The sequence below is a fragment of the Thamnophis sirtalis genome, unplaced genomic scaffold (assembly GCF_051295495.1).
Source record: "Thamnophis sirtalis isolate CommonGarterSnake01/CBP01778 unplaced genomic scaffold, rThaSir2_p1.2 scaffold_7, whole genome shotgun sequence".
Classification (NCBI taxonomy): domain Eukaryota; kingdom Metazoa; phylum Chordata; class Lepidosauria; order Squamata; family Natricidae; genus Thamnophis; species Thamnophis sirtalis.
Genome location: NW_028261387.1, coordinates 40,652,903 through 40,665,977, shown reverse-complemented (window position 1 = coordinate 40,665,977; position 13,075 = coordinate 40,652,903). Strand labels below are relative to the sequence as shown.

The 13,075-nt window shown below is 47.2% G+C and overlaps 1 protein-coding gene across 2 annotated transcripts in view; it reads left to right on the top strand.

Annotated features, from left to right (window-relative positions):
* Positions 1-10,347: 10,347 nt before the first annotated feature.
* The window catches only part of RNF220 (ring finger protein 220), a 388,384-nt gene continuing 385,656 nt past the window's right edge, over positions 10,348-13,075 (top strand). Inside the window, exon 1 of one of the 2 annotated variants that reach the window (XM_087719790.1) lies at positions 10,348-10,478. The gene's annotated coding sequence lies outside the window, so the exon portion shown is untranslated. The remainder of the gene's footprint in view (positions 10,479-13,075) is intronic. The other variant, XM_087719789.1, reaches the window with a different exon arrangement.

The window sequence follows — 13,075 nt, the reverse complement described above, 5'->3', positions numbered from 1 at the left end:
GGTCTGCTTTTTGGGTCAACAAACACCATCTTGCATGATCAAATGAAGCATTCTGGTCCAACTGGGCATTTTTCATGTCCATATTTTTTGTATCTTGCCATTTTTGTTTTGACCTTGCACGCAGATGTTTGCCATCTATATTAAAGTGGAAGGTGATATAGACACCAGTGTGGGGGTGCTGTTAGTAGAATATGGTCATACTACTGTTGGCGTTTCTCTGATATTAGTACAGTGCCCATTTGCTTCCAAACTGTGTCATTGCTTACATGGTCAAGGAGATAAATGCCTAACAACCAATGAATCATGCGCATCTCTGTAATGTGTAAAGTGCACTCAATGCATGTTGTGACTGGCTAATAATCAGCACCATACACAGGTTCTGGGCACACCATTGTTTTACACACCTTCAATTTTAGATGGATTAGCATGTATCAATCACAGAGCACACCAGTTATTTCCTTCCACCATAATCATGCTTTGTTCACTCTTGCGCACACTTCATCTTTGATGCTGTCATCACTTGGTAGATGGGATCCTAGGTAAGAATAGGAGTTTGTCTTTTACTAGATCTTCACGGAACCATTAAGTACCATTAAGTACTTGCAAAAAAGAGTATACAATCCAGAGAGTAAAACAGTTCATATATTAAAAGCAAGATTCTCTTGCTATACCCTACAACTATACCCCCTGCAATGTTTGTTTTTGACCTGGCTATCTCAAAGATTGACATCAATTGTGAAAATTGTGCAGATGCTGAAGTTAAATTCACAGGACCAACAGAGCTCTTTTTGGAACAGCCACAGAACTCCTAGAATCAGAACTGAGTCCTAAAACTTGGAACAAATTTTTAAATTCAGGTTGTTGATGCATTCTAAGAGAGTTTCTAGATCAGATGACAGGCTCAACCCTAAGCATCACATTGTGACTGGAAATTGTGACTGGCATTAAGATATTTGCTAGATGGAAAAGAGTCACATCACATCAGGACATTTTAAACTAAAATATTTTAAAATGTAGAAATTTTTACATAACAATTACCAGCCAAATCAACAACTTTGGTAACTGATTTTTTCCCCACACGTTGAGGGGACAACTATTTCAATTGCCAAATTGGTCCAAAGACTGAGAGCAAAGCCTTAAATACTGGTGCCTTCCAATCCTGGCCCAGTTTCCTCGAAGTTGAACGGTACAACTGAAGCAACAAAAAAACAACAACAACCAAAACCCCGGGACCACCCGGGCCCTCCCCTTGGCCCCAATGGAACACAACTCAGGGCGGGTCGTGACCACTCCCTCCCCTCCTCTTAAAAGACACATTCAGGTAAGACCAACGTTCTTTTTCCAGAGGAGGGGAGGGTGTGGTCACCTGTGGGACATACCCAAGCTATAGTCCCAGGGAGGGAGAACAAGAAACCACTAGGGCCCAAGGGGAGCATCAGCCGCCACCCTCTGCAAGACCCTCCGACCAAACGACGCGTCCGCAGACGCGAAGGCATCCAGACAATAATGTCGGATGAAAGGCGTCGGAGAAGCCCAAGTGGCCACACGACAGATGTCCTCAAATGGGGCCCTTGTGGCCCATGCCACCATGGTCACGGCACTCCTGGTAGAATGGGCCGTGATGCCCGACGGGACCGGATGACTCGAAGCCCCGTAAGCCTCCACAATGGCCTGACGCAGCCAACGGCCAATGGTGGCCGAGGACACCCTAGAACCCAGCATCTCCGGCTGGAATGAAACAAACAAGGCCTCCGACCTACAGATCCCCTCGGTCTGCCAGAGGTAGATCAGCAGAACACGGTGGACGTCCAACCGATGCCAGAGCCTCTCCCTATCATTGGAGGGGCCAGGCAAAAGTCGGGCAGGACGATCTCCTGAGCCCTATGAAAGGGAGTATTCACCTTCGGGATGAAGGTAGGATCAAGGTGAAGCACCACCCTGTCCTGGTGAAAATGGCAAAGGTCGTCCCTGGAAGACAGGGCGCCCAGTTCAGAAATACGTCGGGCGGAGGTAACCGCCACCAGGAAAGCCACCTTCAGTGACAAGAATCGTAGATGAACAGACCGGAGAGGTTCGAATGGGGCCCCCGTCAAGGCCCTGAGCATCAGAGGAAGATCCCACGTGGGGAACCTGTTGATGGAGGGAGGCCGGAGATTAGCCGCCCCCTTCAGAAAATGTTTGATCAGGGGGACATGGGAAAGGAAAGAAGACCCCACCCCCCACCCCTGGATCGAAGACAAAGCCACCACCTGGCGGCGCAACATAATCTGCGAAAGCTCACCTTCAAGGCCCTTCTGGAGGAAGTCCAGGACGTTAGGAATAGTGGCCCTATCGGGAGAAATGCCCAGAGGAGAGCACCACTGGACAAAGGCTGTCCAGGTGGAATTGTAAATGTGGGTCATTGAAGGGCGCCGAGACACCTTGATGGTACGAATGACCCCGGAGGACAGATTAGCCCCCCTTAGAAGCCGCTGTTCAAGAGCCAGGCGGTCAGATGGAGCCACTGAGGCTCCGGGTGAACCAGAGCCCCCTGCAGCAAGACCACCTCCCCCTGTGGAATCCTCCATGGAGGGGCCACCGACAGCTGGACCAGGTCTGCGAACCAGGGCCTCCTGGGCCAAAAAGGGGCCACCACAATGACCAGGGCCCTCTCCGCCACCACCTTCCTGATGGTCCCCGGGATGAGGGGAATGGGCGGGAATGCATAAAGAAGGCCCTGGGGCCACCGCCTCCTGAGGGCGTCCGACCTGGACTAGAAACGGGTGAAAAACTGAGGGAGTTCACGGGCGAGGCAAACAGATTCACCAGAGGAGTCCCGAACCTCTGACAGATCCTCCGAAACAGTGATGGGTGGAGCTGCCACTTGGCATTGTCCAGAGTCGCTCGACTCAGCCAATCCGCCTGGACGTTGGAGAGCCCGGAGATGTGTTCCGATACCAAGGACAACAGGTGCCGCTCTGCCCAGGCGCCCAGCCGCAGAGGCTCCAGCCAGAGGGCCCGCGAGTGGGTCCCCCCTTGATGATTGATGTGGGCCTTGGTGGCCACATTGTCCGTCAGAAGGACCCCGTGACGCCCCTCCACCGAGGACTGAAAGTGATGCAGAGCCAGGCAGGCCACCTTCAGCTCCAGCCAATTTATGTTGTGGCGGAGATCTGAAGCTGTCCACCTGCCCTCAGCCATCTGAGAACCCACCAGGGCCCCCTACCTAAACAGACTTGCATCTGTGGTGACAGTCATTCTGTCCGGCTCCCAGAAACAGCAACCCCGCTGAATGGCCGGGGAGAGCCACCATGCCAGAGAGACCCGGACCCCCACCGGAGACGGAGAGTCTGAAGAGAATTGCTCAGTCGCCCCCTCTGAAAGGGGATGAGCTCCCACTGGAGAGGCCGAAGGTGAAGCCTGGCCCATGGGACAATCCAGATGCAAGCGACCATCTTGCCCAATAACTGTGACAGAGAGAGGACCGAAGCTAACAGCCTTCCGCGAACGCTTTCCGCCAGTTGACGAAGGCTGCTCTGACATTCCGGGGACAGCCACGCCACCCCCGACATGGAGTCTATGACCATCCCCAGGTGGAGAATACGCGTGGAGGGGGAAAGATGGCTCTTGGCAAAGTTCACCGAAAAGCCCAGGCTCTGAAGATTCCGAATGGTGAGCCGAAGATCCGAGACGGTCTGAGGAAGAGACCCCGCCTGAACCAAGACATTGTCCAAGTAACATTGGAGCCACACTGGGATGGACCATAGGTGAGTCGCCAGGGCCACCAGAACCTTCGTGAAAGTCCGGAGAGCCGAGGCCAGCCCGAACGGAAGAGCCCTGTACTGGTAATGGCGGGTCCCGTGTGAGAACCTCAGGAATGTGCGGTGAGCAGGCAGAACAGGAATGTGAAGATAGGCCTCCGTGAAGTCCACGGAGGCCAGGAAGTCCCCTTTGTGTATGCACTGAAGGATAGATTTGAGGGAGGACATTTTGAAACGCCTGTGCACCAGGAAACGGTTCAAGCGCTTGAGGTCTAGAATCGCCCTCTAGCTCCCCATGCTCTTCGGAACCATGAACAGATTGGAGTAGTGGCCCAGGCCCCGCTTCTCTAGAGGAACTACCTCCACCACCCGAATGTCGAGAAGGTGGGCGATCGCCTGATCCATCAGGCGGCGGCGCTCCAGGCTCCGAGACGGAGGGAATGACTGGAAGAGGTTCAGAGGGGTGGAGAGAAATTCTAACCTGAGACCGTGATGAACTGTAGCTCGGACCCAAGCATCCGACGTGATCTCGTCCCATTGATCCGCATAGAGGGAAAGGCGGCCGCCGATGGGACGACTCGGGTTCGAGTCACTTCCCCCTGCGGTAGGGACGGCCACCTCCACCACGAAAGGGCTGCCTGGACTGGTTCTGGAAACGATTCCTGTCCTGAAAGGACGACCTGGGGAACTGCCTATCAGAGCGGAAAGAAGAGAAGCACTGGTTATAGTCATAATCCGCAGCCCTATACCTATGCCTACGGTAAGAGTGAGACTTAGCCTCGGGCTTCTTAGCATTAGAAGGAAGAACCTTGTTCTTGTCCTTATCCCCTGGGGACGAGGGCCTCCCCGAAAAGATTGGGCCCCTTGAAGGGAGCGGCTGCCAAGTCCCACTTAGCCTTGTTATCCATCTGCCAATGATGTAGTCAAAGGAGCCTGCGAGAGGTGACAGAAGTAGCTAAGGCACTGGACGCAAACTTGACCGTGTCCAGAGTCGCATCAGTAGAGAACTGGCAGGCCACCATGATCTTGAAGAGATCATGGTGGAGCTGCTAGTCCTGGATGGGGATGCACTCCTGGAGCTTCTTAAGCCACATGACAGTGGCGTGGTTAAAGTAGGAGGCCGAAGCCGCGGACCTGATAGCCCATGCCATGGCATTAAAATTCATCCGCAAGGTAAGCGCTGCACACTTATCCTCCAGCTTCAACTTATCCGCTGCATCGCCCGATACCACCGGAGAGGAGGAAATAAGGGCGGCCACTGGGTTGTCAATGGCCGGCAGCTGAATGGCCTGAGCAAAGGTTTGCTCCACGTTATAGTGCCGGCGGTCATTATTCCCAGGGGCCAAGAAATTGGAGGGGCGAGACCATTGGTTGGTCAAGACCTCCAGAAACAGGGGAGGAGCCGGAATCTCCTCCTTATTGTGGCCATGTCAGGATCCCTGAGGGGGGCACCGAAGGATCTCCCGTTCCTACTTTGGTGGTCTGCCTTGCCTTGTCTAAGAGGATCTTGAACATGGCTGGAACAAAGAGGCCCTTAGAAGAGGGCTCCTCAGGAAGACCCACATTCTCATCATCCGAGAAGCCCATGTCCTGGAGGTTCTCCCCACCCCCAAGAACGAAGCTTCGCTAACCATGGAAGGAGAGGAAGCACCATACTGGGCCCTGCCCAGCCCCCCATGCCTGGAAGAAAGGGAGCCCTTGTCCCACTGAGCAATGCCCTGTGAAATGGCTGCAGAAATAAGCCTTTTAATACCTTCAGGGAGGTTATCCAAATCATCTACATCCCCATAAGTAGAACTAGGCCCCTGAGGCGCCAACCTGCGAGAGGTGCCCTCCAAAGGATCACCTGAAGGAGAAGGGGAACCCCTCCTCCTGGAAAAGGCCTGAGGCCTGCCAGAGGAGCTTGAGGAAGAAGAAGGGCTAAACCCCCTAGGGGAAGACCAGCTAGAAATAGGCCCGAGAGGAGACCGGGACCTGTCTCGGGATGAGGGCCTGACTGACTTGGCCTGTCTCTCTGCCCTGGCAAAAGTCTTCTCAATCGCCCTATGCCGCCTGGCCTCCTCCCTGGTGGAGGACCTAGAAGGGTGCTGGGTACATAAGGATCCCGATGGGGAACCCCCTGCCCCACCTCCTGCTCCAGGGCTCCCTCACCCCTGATCGGGCCCACCACCTGGCCCTGGGGGATCTCCACTCCCTCGTTCATATCTTACTCATGCATCCGACGAGGGAAGCAGGAACATGGGCCTCCGCAGGCCCCACCGGGACCAGGGCCCAAAGCCTGTGGGGGAACTAGGCTCAAAATACCACTTGCCATGCCTTGCCCTCGCTGTAGACCGAAGCTGCTGGAGCTCTGTGCGCGGTTTAGAGGCTGCCCACAATCACACGCGGCTCAGCCAGGCTTCCAGAGGCCGGCGCTGTGCAAAACGAGGTCGGGGAGAGCCACACGGCACCCAGGCATGCTCCCCTCACCCCCGCTCGTCCCCCTCAACAGCACGATGAATCCCGGCGAAGCGGCAGCCGCCCACAGCGATCGGCGCCTCCGCGGGCATTTCGTGCACTCCACGTGGTGCTGAAGCTGCTGCCGCCGCCGTTCCCTTAAAGGCAAGCTGCTCCTTTAGTAGGTGAAATCAGGAGCTGGCACCCCCGCAATCCCGGCGATAGGGCTGAGGCTCCAGGCTCAGGGGGGGGGGGAGAGGCTAAAATGCCCCACAGGGCCCTCCCCAACCACCTGAGGCAGAGATCTGTTCCTTTGGGCCACAGCTGCACAATTTAGAATTTAGAAAAACTTTTAAAGTGCCCAATTAAGCCAAAATAGAAAGCCAGATCAAATAAATTAAATCCTACCTATGGAATATTCTCAAACAGTACTTGGACCAAAAAAGACTGAGAGAAACTGGGCCAGGATTGGAAGGCACCAGTATTTAAGGCTTTGCTCTGAGTCTTTGGACCAATCAGGCTTTGAGAATGCCCACAGGTGACCACTCCCTCCCCTCCTCTGGAAAATGTGACAGCTGCAAAGGTGCCTGGGAAATCAGTCAGGATGGCATTTCCCAATTTAACCTATGTTGCCTTGGTAGCACTAAGTTACCAGGTAAGTAACCTCTTGGTATATAGCATCAAAATAGCTTGGGAATGTCAGTTCAATGTGGCAAATAGTTCAGTTAACTTTTATTTGGCACTGGATCATATTGGACTCCTTACAAGTCAAGAGTAAGGCTGAAATAGAACATAGTGGCGCTGAAGTGGGTTTATATCATTGTCAGTGGCTATATTGGCTGGGCTGGGGGGATAAAATACCAATGATATTGCTAATGCAGAGGTAAGGTGGGACTCTATTCTGTTGACCAAAGGCCTATGGAACTTGAGGTTGGCCTTGCCCAGACAATAGAATGTCTAACTTAATAAAGAATAACATAATTGCTGCAAGGTTGACATATTTAATCTACATTTCTATCTTTTTTTTAAAGTAGAAATTTAACATGGGTAGTACTTTATTGGGAAAGTAAAATCTCTCAAAGCTCAATACTGTACATATTTCTCAGAAATATTGGGCATGAAACAGGAGGAAAGAGCAGCCTAAAAAGAAAAAGTTATTTTGTTTCAAAAGTCTCTTTTTCAATTCCATCAATGGCTGATTTAACTGACAATTTTAAGCTATGTTGCTTGTCTTGAAAAACTGAATTTTAGAAAGGAGGAATATGTAATAAAAATGAATTTAGATAAAAATATTGTTATCCAGATGCTGTCAGATCTACTAAAAAAAACTATTGGCTGATTTGAATGAGTTGGCACATAGTCTAGAAGCAACTCTTATGTCATTGTCCCATTGAAATGGTAGATCCCCAGGAGGCATTTTACACATATTTTTACTCATGTAAAAAGGAGCAGGGCTTTGATCACCTGGTCAGACCTGCCTTTTTGTTGTTGTTGTTCTGCTCCCATAAGCGAATTCCCCTGATAATAACCATGCTGTCTGGCAATAGTTGAAGAGGTTCTGATGCAATATCTCCAGATGGCAAGATTTTATGGAAGGGTTACTATATATTGATTTCTTTATAATTTTTTAATGTAAGTGCTGGCCTTTTTAGGTTACATAACAATAGGCAACTTGGTCTTCTGAATCTTTCTCTTTATCACTTAAGTGACACAAACATCCACTAATTGCATCACATTATATTTACAGAACTTTCTATTAAAGCTTTGATTCAAAACTGATGGTTAAAACTTAGCTTTATTGGCTGCAGGTCTCAGTATGCTTTGAAAATGGGGCCCACTGAAAAAAGTAAACATGGGATTTATTTGCAAAGAGCAAGTTTTAATTCTTGCTTTTGGTAAGAGTTTTACTATGTGCTTTGTATAATCTCTCTCCCTCATTTTCTCTCTCCCTCTCTCAGATCATCAAATGAGACACGTTAAATACTCTTCTGGATTTGTACTACAAAGGTGAACAGCAGCTCAGGTCACTTGAAAACTCTTCATTTCAAGGTCCTGGGAACTTCTGGACATGTGTACTCATGAATATTTGATCCATATGCTCAGAAGATACTTCTACCAGGATAGCTATTCACCATATGTATGCTTACACCTTGGTGCTTGGATAGTTGCAGCTGTTTGCAACTTTATATTAATTTGCACAGTCCTAATATATTTATTCTCTCAAACTAAAAGTTGTTGGTTATGTTTCAGCACCAGGTTTACCTATATTTACTTATGATTTTTTCAATTAATAAAATATTTCGTGTTCACTCAGAATACTTGGTCATAGAAACCAGATTTGTATGTCATGGTACTACAATGTATCCACTGTGGTGGGCTAGTTTGTAGTTCAGTGTTTAATTGTTACTTGTTTTAAAATTAAGCAACCCTGTGAAGTTAAAAACAAAGTTATGACTGCAGACATCTCTTGCTTTTTAACAATGCTACTACCATTTCTAATTTATGGAAAGTATTTGAATTCAAATATCTCTCAAACATTAGTCTATGATCCTAAGTTACTTCTTTGAGCACCATTCTATCTTCTCAGACTTAGAGAAAATTAATCTGGTATCTGGATATAGTGTCTCTGTATGTAGGTGTGAGCGTATGCCAGGGATAGGTGCAAATTTGTACATACATATATATATATATATATATATATATATATATATATATATATATATATATATATATATATATATATATATATATATATATATACTTTTTATTGAATATCAGCATCAGTTAGTCTGATCTCAAACTTTTACTCCTGAAATTCTTATGCAAATAATGTTGATTTTCTATATAAGAAAGAAACTTTGACGATTCATAAATTGATGTTTCCTTGGAAATAGATTCCATTTAAATCAGTATCTGCCAGACGCAAACAACCAGATCTACACATGAAGAGATCAATTACCTTGCTCACACCTATGAACAAGTATTTTCTCACATTACATCTGAGTAAGACTAGATAAGGTTCAACAGCATTCAAGTGTATGTCTCTGTGTGTGTGTGTGTGAGAGAGAGAGAGAGAGAGAGAGAGAGGGAGGGAGGGAGGGAGGGAGGGAGGGAGAGGGAGAGAGAGAGAGAGAGAGAGACTGACTTTGCCTCTTGTGCCCACATAGGGATTCCAGACTAATTACCCACTTGACTCATCTCCCAACTCAGCCAGTCTCTCTCCTAAATCATCATTCGTATATCTCTGTTCTTAAATTCCTGATTGTTTGGTTGGAAGGAATCTAAAGGTCATTTGGTTCAATTTTTCTATATGGGATGAACAGTGGTTGGTGATACTAGCAGTTGAAATTCTATTTATCTGGAAGGCATCATGTTGTTCCACACTACACAGTACATTACACTTACTGGAATAGTTGGGTATTGTTTTATTGAAAATAGTTAAGAAATAACATGTATGTTATAGCCAACGTAGGGGGGTATTTGACCTTTATAAGATTTAAGCAACAATTTAAACAACTTAAATTCTGAATGGGAAAACTATTGTTTAACGGGATGGGGCTCCCAGATAATTTTCAACCATACATGGTTTGGGTATATTAACAACACTTTGTCGTTACAGGTCAATTTAAGCATCCATCACATGGGAAAATGTCCTCATTACCAAAGCTGTTAATGGAGGAGAAAGCAGATGAGAATCAATTTTAAACCGAAGGACAGTTTAAACAAAGGAAGGACAGTGCCCACCTAGCTATTTCCTGCAAAAAGAGCCTTAGTTCTAGAATAGAATAGAATGACATCGAACTTAAAAAGTGTAGGAAACAGGTGGACTTAGGCAGAGACTCGTTCCCTTCACTCAGCTTCTAGTCAAACTTTTATCCATCGGCCCGTGTCGGGGAGGGCAACTCATCCCTGACCAGCTGTGCTTTCCAGCTGTGGACTCTATTTCCCAAGCTTCCTCCCTGCCCTAATGTATTCCGTTCTCAGGCCGGCTGTGTATCTGTGTGAGTGTGTGTGTGTGTTTGTGAGCGAGCGAGCGAGCGCGCGCGTGTGTGAGCAGCTAGGAATCCCTGAGAGAGTGGAGGCTCATTCACTGATTAGAGACTGCTTAGAGCGGCAGCGCTGCGCCTTCCCTGGCTCTCAGCAGCCGTGTCAGGCTCTCGCTCACTCCCATGCTGGCCGAAAGCGCTGACACACACGCGCCGGGCTTAGTGCGTCCAGCTTTCCTCCCCACGCACCTCTCAGAATTTTGCCTTGCCCAGCCTGAAATCAAAGGGGGACGCCGCCTTCTGAGAAATTTGCAAGGTAGGTGTCTTGAAATTGCGGGGAGGGGGGGTTGCTGATAGAAAGTCCAGGAGCAGTGGCATTCGTCGGGGTGGGTGGGTGGGTGTTGTTCCATAGGTGCGTGTATTTTAACTTTTCAGCGGTAGATCGCCGGAGTTTCGATTTAATTCTCTATCCTGGCACTTAAGAGCATCCCGCAAATTCAAGGCAGTAATGTTTGGAAGAATCAAAACTTTGCAAGTCAAGTTTGCCTCTTATTTCGTTCCGCGCCCGTTCTCCCGAACAAAGTTTTAAGGCAAGCCGTTGCTTATCGGATCTTGGGGTGGAAATGTTGGAAGGGGTGTGGGTGTGTGTTTGTGTATGTGGGGAGTGGAATCTTAATGAGTATGCATTTAAAAATCAAATCAGTGGGGTGCTCCCTCCCCTCGGAAGGCTAGCCCTGATCCCAGAACTCCCCTCCTTCCTGTCCTACTCTTTATTTTCCTGGGGAGGAGGTGGGCAATACCACACACAGGAGGGGGTGGGTGGGATCAGGTGCCGGAGTAAAATTCTGGAAAAATGCAAGAAAACAGTTCCCAATTAGCGCCAACATTTAATTTTTTTTAAAGGGAGGCGGCAATCCTTGTGCACACCACATGGAGGTATATTTCCCGACTTTCGCAGGTCTCAAGGTCTCCTGGTGTAACAAAGCAGTTTCCCCAAACAAAACCAAGCAAGAGTGGGGCACCTTAGAGGAAGAACGAATTAATAATTATAAATAATTTTAAATAAAACCTAATGTTTTAAACCCTGGGATTTGGGTGTGTGTGTGTTGCATTTAGCTAACCCTCGCGTAATAATCGGCACCGTTTTCCCCAAACGCTTTCAGTTTTACTATAGGACGGGCTCGCATTTGAACTTTGATTATTGGCGATTAACCAATAGCAATTAAGGACTTGTCCCTATTTTGGTCCAAGTCCTTTTTCGTTGTGATCATTGTGACGTACGTCAAACACATAAAATTTGGATGAAAGGTTGAAGTTTCGAAAACAACTTCCTTTCTTTCAAAGAATTTCACACGCCCTTATTTCTCCAAGAGACAAAGTCTGAGGCGCTTTGCCCGTTTGCAAGTTATTCCTGCAAAGAAACAGCAAAAGGCGGTTTTGTGGTCTAGGGTGAGAGCGTGGCTACAGCGGGCAAATCGCAAACCCGTTTGGAAACCGTTGAAGGAGGAAATGGGGAGAATGGAAAACGAACTGTTTGGATTCCTGGAGTAAAACTTCATGCGCCTTTAAGCTCAGAAGCTAAAAATCCTCGAGGTTTCAGTGTAATACAGCCGCCGTCGCAAAAAAGAGGCAGGAAAGTCAGCACAGAGGTTGCAAGGAAGGGGAAATAATTCCTCACCTTGTAGATCGAAATGCAGAAAAACCATCTGCTTGAGCACAATGAAATCATTAGGCAGTGACCAATTCAGGAGTTGCGTTGAATGCTTTCGCCTTCCAGACAGGAAATGTGCAGAGAAGGGATTGTTGTAATAAATTCAAACAACTCGAGTCATCCGCACGTTTGATGAGCTTTGGTTGTTTTAAAAAGAAAATAAACCCTGGACCGAATATAGAAATCGGGACAGAGGGAAGATATCCTCCCCCGCACTTGTTTCCTGGAAGGGACGAAAATTTCGTTGTCTTTGCAATGCGCTGAACTGGTTTCGTTCCTGAAGTTTACAGGCGCAAAGCAGTTGAGATTTCTGGTTATTAAAAACAAAAAACAAAAACCAACGGCCGAGCAAGGCAGGGTGAATTTATTGAGAGGGATTTCTTTTGATTTTCTGTATCTCCCAGATATACTTCTGGGACAGTTCTCTTTTTCTTTTTTGTTGTATTTAGTGAAATGGGAAGATCGGAAGCTTCTTTTTTAATTCCCTTGTTTAAAACTATATAAACCAGTTGCATTATTTTGTGCTCAGACGAATAACCCGGAAAAGACACCTGTTTTAATTTGCAAAAAAGTAAGATAAAAGTGAGATTTCTTTTCCTCTGCTAAAATTTGAATCACGGTTTTTTTTTTGTTTCTGTTGATAACTAGAGATAGTTTGGTAAAAGCCAAATCGGTTATATATATATTCTTGATCAGAAAAGCAGTTTTGAGTAGTTTTCTCTCCCCCCCCCCCCATTATGCTCCAGAAAACTTGAGAATTTTCTGTATCTACTGTGGAGCAGGATTGAAGAAACATCCCAATTGCTGACAGGTCAGAGCAGCAGCGAATCATTACTTTTTTCATTCATACCTTTTTTGTGAACTTTGATTTGTTTGGAAAGGATTTTATTAAAGTTGGAAAACAATGGATGTATTCTATAGCCTTGGGAATAAAAATCTATGTACATTTACATTGCTTTTTCCTCTGCAAAGGCTGGTACCTTAATTTTCTCTCAAGGTTTTCTTTTCTCTTTTTCCTGAAATAGCAAGTTTTCTGCAGGAAAAGAGCCTCCCCTGCAAAATTGGAGCAAATCAAAGCAGCTGCTTTTCTGTTACATCTGGGGACCCGATTTTCTATTACATTTTTAAAAATAGTTATTCATACCTTTAAAAGTGGTCTGAATTTCAAACCACAAAGATTCTTATTCTTATTCTACCCTGTC